Below are 8,682 nucleotides of genomic sequence, written 5' to 3'. Positions count from 1 at the left end.
TAATCTGTAGGGTAATCCTTTGAAATCATGTGACTATCCTGATTCTCAACTTTTTTTTTTAAGACAGTCTCACTCTTTCTTGCCCAGGCTGAAGTGCAGTGGCTTGATCTTGGCTCACTGCAACCTCCGCCTCCAGGGTTCAAGCGATTCTCCTGCCTCAGTCTTCTGAGTAGCTGAGATTACAGGCATGTGCCACCACGCCTGGCTAATTTTTATATTTTTAGTACAGATGAGGTTTCGCCATGTTGGTCAGGTTGGTCTCAAACTCCTGACTTCATGATCTGCCCACCTCGGCCTCCCAAAGTGCTGGGATTACAGGCATGAGCCACTGCACCTGGCCTGTTTTTCAACTTTTTATCTGATGATTTTAGCATCCATTAATAATTCTTGACTGTCCAGGCACAGTGGCTCACGCCTGTAATCCCAGTACTTTGGGAGGTCAAGGCGGGTGGATCACTTGGGGTCAGGAGTTCGAGACCAGCCTGTCCAACATGGCAAAATCCCATCTCTACTAAAAATACAAAAATTAACTGGGTGTGGTGGCGTGCACCTGTAATCCCAGCTACTTGGGAGGCTGAGGCACAAGAAATGCTTGAACCAAGAGCGGAGGTTGCAGTGAGCTGAGATCACGCCACTGCACTCCAGGCTAGGTGACAAAGCAAAACTGTGTCTCAAAAAAACAAAAAAGAAAAAAAAATCCTTGACTATATTGATTATTACATTTGGAGTTACAAAGTGGTGACTTTGTATTTTATTCCTTCTATATTTATTAGCTGGAAATCAGTAAAGAAAAATTCTTTGCCTGGCCAACATGATGAAACCCCGTCTCTACTAAAAGTACAAAAATAATTAGCTGGGCGTGGTGGCACATGCCTGTAATCCCAGCTACTCAGGAGGCTGAGGCAGGAGAATTGCTTGAACCCGGGAAGTGGAGGTTGCAGTGAGCTGAGATCACGCCACTGCACTCCAGCCTGGGCAACAAAGAGTGAAACTCCATCTCAAAAAAGAAAGAAAGAAAGGAAGAAAGAAAGAAGGAAGGAAGGAAGGAAGGAGAAAGAAGAAAGAAGGAAGGAAGAAAGAAAGAAAGAAAGAAAGAAAGAAAGAAAGAAAGAAAGAAAAGAAAGAAAGAGATGATTTCTTTTCCTCTCTCTTTGTGATTATCACTATGTACTCAGGTATTTTTAGTTATTTTAGTATTTTAGTTCAGTGGGTTATAATTGATAAACTTTCTTTTATTTTTCCCTTTTGTAGCTGTTACCCAAATTATCTCAAATTTTGCTAGTGAGATCTCCTTCAAACTGAATTCTATGTCCTTTTGACATGAGCTCATTAGCTTTTGAGCTCTTCCTTCTTTTTGGAAGAAGATGCTGATATTTCATGTTTAACTCAGACTTTCTATGCCTTGGGCTCTGGGATCAGCCAAAGGATTTCTAATTTCTCTAAGAATCCTTAATTCTTTTAAAGGGACAATGGATTTTAGAAACCAAGAACTGTGCATCAGATATATTAAGTTTTCTGGAGTGTTGTTTTTAGATTTTTCCTGTGTCTGCTGCTAGAAAGTACACACACACACACATACACGCGCACGCACACACAATCATGAATTTATACCGATATCGCCAATTTAAAGCTGACACATAGGATTCTCCTTCACTTTCCCCCTACCCCCACCTATCTGTCCCCCTCCCCCAGACACGGTCTCACTCTGTCACGCAGGCTAGAGTGCAGTGGCACAATCACAGCTCACTGCAGCCTTGACCTCCCAACCTCAAGTGACCTCCCACCTCAGCCTCCTAAGTAGCTGGGACTGCAGGTGTGTGTCACCATGCCTGGCTAATTTTTGGTACTTTTTGTGGAGATGGAGTTTCACCATGTTGGCCAGGCCGGTCTCAAACTCCTGGAGTCAAGTGATCTGCCTGCCTTGGCCTCCCAAAGTGCTGGGATTACAGATATGAGCCACCACGCCTGGCCACTTTTCCCCATTTTATATTCACATACATGAAGAAATTTAGTTTGTGACAAAGATAGTACTTCAAATCAGTGAGGAAAATGTGGTTCATTCGACACACTACTTGGGACATTTGGCTATCAATTTAAACACAAACAATATTCAGTTAAACTAAACAAATTTCAAACTGGCTATAAGAGCTGGGAAAACAAGTACAAAACTGTTAAATATTAGAAAAAATATTGGGAAAAAAGTTTATAATCCTTGCGATGGAAAGCCGTTCCTTAAAAAGACCCCTGAAGTCATAAAGGAAAGGCTGACTGAGGAAGCAATGAGCGACCCTGCACAACATCCTTGTTCACAAGCGCAAGAGGTGGGATTGCTGGGTCACACTCTGATATGGTTTCGCTGTGTCCCCACTCAAATCTCTTCTTGAATTCCCACATATTATGGGAGGAACTCAGTGGGAGGTAACTGAATCATGGGGACAAGTCTTTCCCATGCTGTTATCGTGATCGTTACTAGGTCTCATGAGATCTGATGGTTTTTAAAAAAGGAGATCCCCCGTACAAGCTCTGTCTCTTTGCCTGCCGCCATCCATCGAAGAGGAGACTTGCTCCTCCTTGCCTTCCACCATGATTGTGAGGCTTCCCCAGCCATGTGGAACTGTGAGTCCATTAAACCTCTTTCTTTTGTAAATTGCCCAGTCCCGGCTATGTCTTTATCAGCAGCATGAAAACGGATTAATACACATTCCTTGTGAATTTCCAGTTTGGAGAGATAGTGTCACATCATATTCCAAATAGGCGGACGGGCACAGTGGCTGGTGCCTGTAACCCCAGCACTTCAGGAAGCTGAGGAGGGTGGATCACCTGAGGTCAGGAGTTTGAGACCAGTCTGACCAACACGGAAAAACCCTGTCTCTACTAAAAATAGAAAACATTAACTGGGCGTGGTGGCTCGTGCCTGTAATCCCAGCTACTCAGGAGGCTGAGGCAGGAGAATCGCTTGAACCCGGAGGGCAGAGGTTGCAGTGAGCCACTTCACTGCAGTCTGGGTAAAAGACGGAAACTCCGTCTCAAAAACAAAAATCGAATAGGAACTGCATGTTCATATTTTAACCTCCACTTTCTTTCTTTCTATTTTGTACTTTTTTTTAAAGACAGAGTCTCCGCCGGGCGCGGTGGCTCACGCCTGTAATCCCAGCACTCCGGGAGGCCGAGGCAGGCGGATCACGATGTCAGGAGATCGAGACCATCCTGGCTAACACGGTGAAACCCCGTTTCTACTAAAAATACAAAAAAAAATTAGCCGGGCGAGGTAGCGGGCGCCTGTAGTCACAGCTAATCGGGAGGCTGAGGCAGAAGAATCACTTGAACCCGAGAGCGGAGCTTGCAGTGAGCCGAGATCGCGCCAATGCACTCTAGCCTGGACGGCAGAGTGAGACTCGTCTCAACAACAACAACAACAACAACAACAAAGACAGAGTCTCACTCTGTCATCCAGGCTAGAGGTTAGTGATGCGATCTCCCACTTCAGCCTCCCCAGTGGCTGGGACTCCAGGCACGTGCCACCACAACCGGCTAATTTTTGTATTTTTTTAGTAGAGACAGGGTTTCGCCATGATGGCTAGGCTGGTTTCAAACTCCTGACAGTTAATCCACCTACCTCGGCCTCCCAAAGTGTTGTGATTACAGGTGTGAGCCACAGCACCCAGCCCCTGATATTTTAACAATAGTAACTAGCTGTCTCTTTGATAGTCTTAAAGGAAGGTCAGAGCCCAGAGGTCAGATTCCAGACCTCCACTTTAAAATGCTACAGAGCCAGGTCCACACACAAACTCGCAGGAGGAGGAGCAGTGTGCAGCAGGATTAGTTAACTGTCGTCGGGGATCTTTGAGGTCTCACACCTGCTCCAGGGCTCCTGCTGAGGCCTTGGCCTCTAGGAGTTTGATTATTATTTACTGAGTCTGCTCAGCATTCCTGGGAAGGCAAAGGCCTTGGGTCCATCATGGACACATCTGGGGGCTGAAAGGCCTCCCGATGGACAACACAGAGGAAGGACTAGACATGCTGAACATGTTTCAGAGAATTAGTGATAAAATCCTCCCTCTGATTCTGCCAGGTCAGCCCTGAGTTGAGGTAGTGTGATGGGGCCTTGGAAATGCATGTCAACATGTGTCTCTGGCTCTGGATTCCAAGGGACATAGGGTGGTTCCCCAAAAGATTAAACATTGAATTACCATTTGGTCCAGCAATTCCTCTTCTGGGTATATACATGCAAGAATTTAAAAGCAAGGACCTGAACAGTCATTTGTTTTTGTTTTTCTTTTTGTTTTTTTTGAAACGGAGTCTCTCTCTGTCACCCAGGCTGGAGTGCATGACACGATCTTGGCTCACTGCAACCTCTGTCTCCTGGGTTCAAGCAATTCTCTTGCCTCAACCTCCCAAGCAGCTGGGATTATGGGCGTGTGCCACCACGCCTGGCTAATTTTTGTATTTTTAGTAGAGACGAGGTTTTGCCATGTTGGTCAGGTTAGTCTTGAACTCCTGACCTCGCAATCTTTCCGACTTGACCTCCCAAAGTGCTGGGATTACAGGTGTGAGCCACCATGCCTGGTCCTGAACAGTCATTTGTACACCAATATTCATAGCAGCATTATTCAGAGTAGTCAAAACATGAAAGCAACACAAATATTCATCAACAAATGAGTAGATAAAATGTGGTATATACATACAATGGAACATTAGCCTTAAAAAGTGATAAAATTCTGACACATGCTGTAACACAGATGAACTTTGAAGACATTATAATAAGTGAAACAAACCACAAGAAATAACAATACAAAATAACAAACAGAATAACACACCAAAATATCAAATACTGTATGATTCCTCTTATATGATGCTGCTGAATGAATTGTGTCTACTCAGAATTCATATGTTAACACCCCAACTCCCAATGTGACTGTATTTGGAGATAGGACTTTTATGGAGATAATGAAGGTTGAACCGGCCACCATGCCTCGTTAATGTTTTGTATTTTTAGTAGAGACAGGGTTTCTCCGTGTTGGTCAGGCTGGTCTCAAACACCTGACCTCAGGTGATCCACTCGCCTTGGCTTTTTGAAGTGCTGGGAAGGTCATCAGGGTGTGGCTCTGATCCAACAAGATTTGTGTCCTTATAAGAAGAGACACAGAGGCTGGGCATGGCGGCTCACGCCTGTAATCCCAACACTTTGGGAGGCCAAGTCAGGCAGATTGCTTGAGGTCAGGAGTTCAAGACCAGTCTGGCCAACATGGTGAAACCCCATCTCTACTAAAAATACAAAAATTAGCCGGGCATAGTGGTGGGCACCTGTAATCCCAGCTACTCAGGAAGCTGAGGCAGGAGAATCTCTTGAACCTGAGAGGCGGAGGTTGCAGTGAGTGGAGATCGCGCCACTGCACTCCAGCCTAGGCAACAAAATGAGACTCCATCTTCAAAAAAAAAAAACAACTTTCATTTCCAAAAAAAAAGACACAGAGACCTCTGTTTCTCCCCGCCACCTGAGAATGCAGTGAGAAGGCCAGAGCCTACATTTAGTAAGAGAGCCCTCACCAAAACCAACTATACTGGCACTTTGATCTCAGGCTTTTGGCCTCCAGAACTTCAGCCTGACTGTTAAGTTACCCAGTTTATGATATTTTGCTGTGGCAGCCCAAGCTGACTAAGACATGCGAGGGACTAGAGTAGCCAAATTCATAGAGACAGAAAGTAGAACAGTGGTTACCAGGGGCTAGGAGGCGAGGGGACTAGGAAGTTACTGTTTACTTACAGTTTCTGTTTAAGATGACAAAAAATTCTGAAGGTGGATGGTGGTGATGGTCACACAGCAATGTGAATGTATTGAATGCCATTGAACTGCACATTGACAGATGATTAAAATGGTACATTTTACGTTATCTATATCTTACAATTTTAAAAATTAAAAAAAAAAGAAAAAAAGCTCAAAAAAAAAAAAAAAAAGAGTCTAAGGGACATTTTATGGCCTCTCTGGAACAGTGGTTCTGTATGGTCAGCCTGGGTCAAGCTTCCACCTTTCCTGTCATCTTGCCACAGGCACACTGAAGATGTTCTGCTAGTGGTTTTGGGATACACACAGTTCAGCAGATAAGACACAGGAGAACATTTTAATTTCTGTCTAAATGAGCTCTAGAGCTCTGCTGTCACCGAATTTAAAAGTCTTTTTCCCAAGAGTAAAAAAATTCGGGAAGGAAAAATGCATGCAGCTGGAGCCTGAATGAGCAGTTTTGTCTCCCAAGACCGGAAAACACCTGTTCCCAGCAGACTTTCTATTGAATTTTATATGGCTTTCAAAAATAGCCCACTTCTTAGCTGACTGGCAAGATTTAGTTATGTTTGGTTGTCTTCCACAATTTTATCTAAGCTCTAGCAATCACACAACATTTTATTTATTTTTTAGCAGGGAAACGGGTATACAAAATTACTGTCATAGCTTCCCTAGATCAACTTGTAGTTTTGATAAATCCGGAAGCTTGTAACAGCAAAGCACATGTTGTTAGAAAGCGCTGGAATCAAGATACACAACCAGAAGGGGCTTGAGGCGACAGAACCCTGCGACTCTGGGCAGGGGCTCTTGGGCCAGCAGTGTTAGTAGATTCTCAGAGCTTGCTAGAAATGCGGAATTTTCATCTGTACCCCGGACCCACTGAATCAAAACCTGCATTTTCACAAAATCTCCAGGAATATTCACTAAAGTTTGAGAAGCTCTGAGAGTGACCTTCAGAACTTCCTCAGTGGAATTGCCTGAACACTGATTAAAAATGCATATTCCTGGGTCCTGGCCAACACCTGTGAAAATTACCCCATTATGATTCTTAGGCAAATGAGCTTCAGAACTATTGCAGTAGGTGTCTTTTAGGAAGGAAAGCCACTCTGGCGGGGTGCAGTGGCTCATACCTGTAGTCCCAGCACTTTGGGAGGCCAAGAGGAGAGACCAAGACTTGCCTGGGTAATGTAGCGAGACTACCGTGTCTAGATATATATTAAAAAAATTAGCTGGGCACAGTGGCACATGCCTATAGTCCTAGTTATTAAGAAGAATCGCTTATGCATGCCCGGAGTTCGAGGCTGCAATGACCCATATGATTGAGCCACTGCACTCCAGCCTGGGTGACAGTCACCCGGCAGTACCCTGTCTCAAAAAAAAAAAAAAAAAAAGGCCAGACACAGTGGCTTACACTGTAATCCCAGCACTTTGGGAAGCCAAGGCTGGTGGGTTACCTAAGCTTAGGGGTTCGAGACCAGCCTGGCCAACATGGCCAAATCCTGTCTCTACTAAAAATAAAAAATAAAAATTTAAAAATTAGCCAGGTGTGGTGGTGCATGCCTATAGTCCCAGCTACTCGGGAGGGTAAAGCAGGAGAATAACTTGAACCTGGAAGGTGAAGGCTGCAGTGAACCCAGATGGCACCACGATCACACCACTGCACTCCAGCCTGGGTGACAGAGCGAGACTCCAGGAAAAAAAAAAGAAAGAAGGGAGGAAGGAAGGAAAGAAAGACCCTTTGTGCTAGTGGAATTTGAAGGGCCCTTTGCTCTCCACTCCCGGTTTTGTTACAGGAAAGGGGTCTGGATCCAGACCCCAAGAGAGGATTCTTGGATCTCATGCAATAAATAATTCAGGACGAGTCCGTAAAGTGAATGCAAGTTTATTAAGAAAGTAAAGGAATAAAAGAATGACTACTCCATAGACAGAGCAGCCCCAAGGGCTGCTGGTTGCCCATTTTTATGGTTATTTCTTGACTAAATGCTACACAAGGGGTGGATTGCTCATGCCTCCCCTTTTTAGACCTTATTGGGTAACTTCCTCATGTTGCCATGGCATCTGTAAACTGTCATCACGCTGGTGGGAGCGTAGCAGTGAGGACGACCAGAGGTCACTCTCGTCGCTATCTTGACTTCGGTGGGTTTTGACTGGCTTCTTTAGTGTAACCTGTTTTATCAGCAAGGTCTTTGTGACCTGTATCTTGTTCCGACCTCCTCTCTCATCCTGTGACTTAGAATGCTTTAACCACCTGGGAACGCAGTCCAGTAGGTCCCAGCCTCATTTTACCCAGCCCTTACCCCAGATGGAGTTGCTCTGGTTCAAATGCCTCTGACAGTTTGAATGGATTTTCAGGACGTTTCTATCATTCTAATTTCATTCTCTCAATCTCCATTTCTTCCCACCCCACCACACGCCAATACAATGGGGTTGAGATAAGAAAGGAAGCCAGGGAAAGACAACCTTTGCACAAAATTTTCTGAAGGATAAACTCTAAAAGGATGCAAAGCTCAGACTTCTCACCAGGCTTACCCTGGAGTAGCCTCCGGATGTGTCATCAGGACTGGGTGTGGCTGAAACCACTTTTCTCCTCTCAGGCAGTAGTGTTAATGACCTGGCAGCTTCTCCCTCAAAGGCTTACCTTTGAAAAATCAGACCTGTGTGTGGTGAGACCCAAGGGCCTGGGAAGATTCCGCCCCAGCTCACAGTCATGTCTGAGATTTCACCACCTGAGCTCTGCTTCTCCACGGCTGGGAGCACTGATCTGCGATCTGTGAGCTGTTCCAGCAAACACTGCAAAGAGCATTTGTTGATTTAGGTCTTTCTGCCCAGGCATCTAGTTGAGAGGATAATCTTACTGGCTGGAGGTAAAGGCCAGGGGTCTGGGAAAAGAGAAGCGTGCAGTA

The sequence above is a fragment of the Trachypithecus francoisi genome, unplaced genomic scaffold (assembly GCF_009764315.1).
Source record: "Trachypithecus francoisi isolate TF-2019V2 unplaced genomic scaffold, Tfra_2.0 Lachesis_group9, whole genome shotgun sequence".
NCBI lineage: Eukaryota > Metazoa > Chordata > Mammalia > Primates > Cercopithecidae > Trachypithecus > Trachypithecus francoisi.
The sequence above is the reverse complement of the archived record's forward strand: the minus strand, read 5'-3'. Positions refer to the sequence as shown.